At 41.8% G+C, this 562-nt stretch overlaps 1 protein-coding gene across 1 annotated transcript in view; it reads left to right on the top strand.

Moving 5' to 3' along the window:
* The window catches only part of gnai2b (guanine nucleotide binding protein (G protein), alpha inhibiting activity polypeptide 2b), a 47,870-nt gene that overhangs the window by 40,666 nt on the left and 6,642 nt on the right, over positions 1–562 (top strand). The window lies entirely within an intron of this gene.

Genomic DNA, 562 nt, shown 5'->3' with positions numbered 1-562 from the left:
GTGTGTGTGTGTGTGTGTGTGTGTGTGTGTGTGTGAAATATGGCCTAGAAATGTTCTTGACAGGCTTTGTAATATTCACCCATGAAGGAGAAAAGGGTTGCATTTTAACAGTTTAAATAGTCAGAAAACCCTTCATTTTCACATTTATAGGTGAATTTATTAGGACTATTATGAAACTGAAATGGTATCTTCTGTCGATCACATGTTGGGAAAGTATGAGCTAATTCTTCAGCCTGAATCATGATGTATGAAAGGTCAGTGTCAGTCGGGGTTGCCATAGTAATGCGCTCAGCGCTCAGGTCTGTAGCCTGTCCAACAGCGACGACTCACTGAGCTAATATGACTGTTTATGGCTTCCAGTCAAAGACTAATTCACACACGAGCAGCTGTTGTGTTGCTGAAACTGCTGAAGATTGGACTCAACTCAAACTTCACTCTGATCTCTGTACTGTACACAGCAGGCAGATTTACTGTATGCATGAAATATGCAAATGACCGGCTACATCAGCTATAGTGTGCAGTATGCAAGCAGAGTACACTGTATTCCACACACACACACACA

Source organism: Sinocyclocheilus rhinocerous, unplaced genomic scaffold, assembly GCF_001515625.1.
Source record: "Sinocyclocheilus rhinocerous isolate Xijiao unplaced genomic scaffold, SAMN03320098_v1.1 scaffold875, whole genome shotgun sequence".
NCBI classification, from domain to species: Eukaryota; Metazoa; Chordata; class Actinopteri; order Cypriniformes; family Cyprinidae; genus Sinocyclocheilus; species Sinocyclocheilus rhinocerous.
The sequence above is the reverse complement of the archived record's forward strand: the minus strand, read 5'-3'. Positions and strand labels throughout refer to the sequence as shown.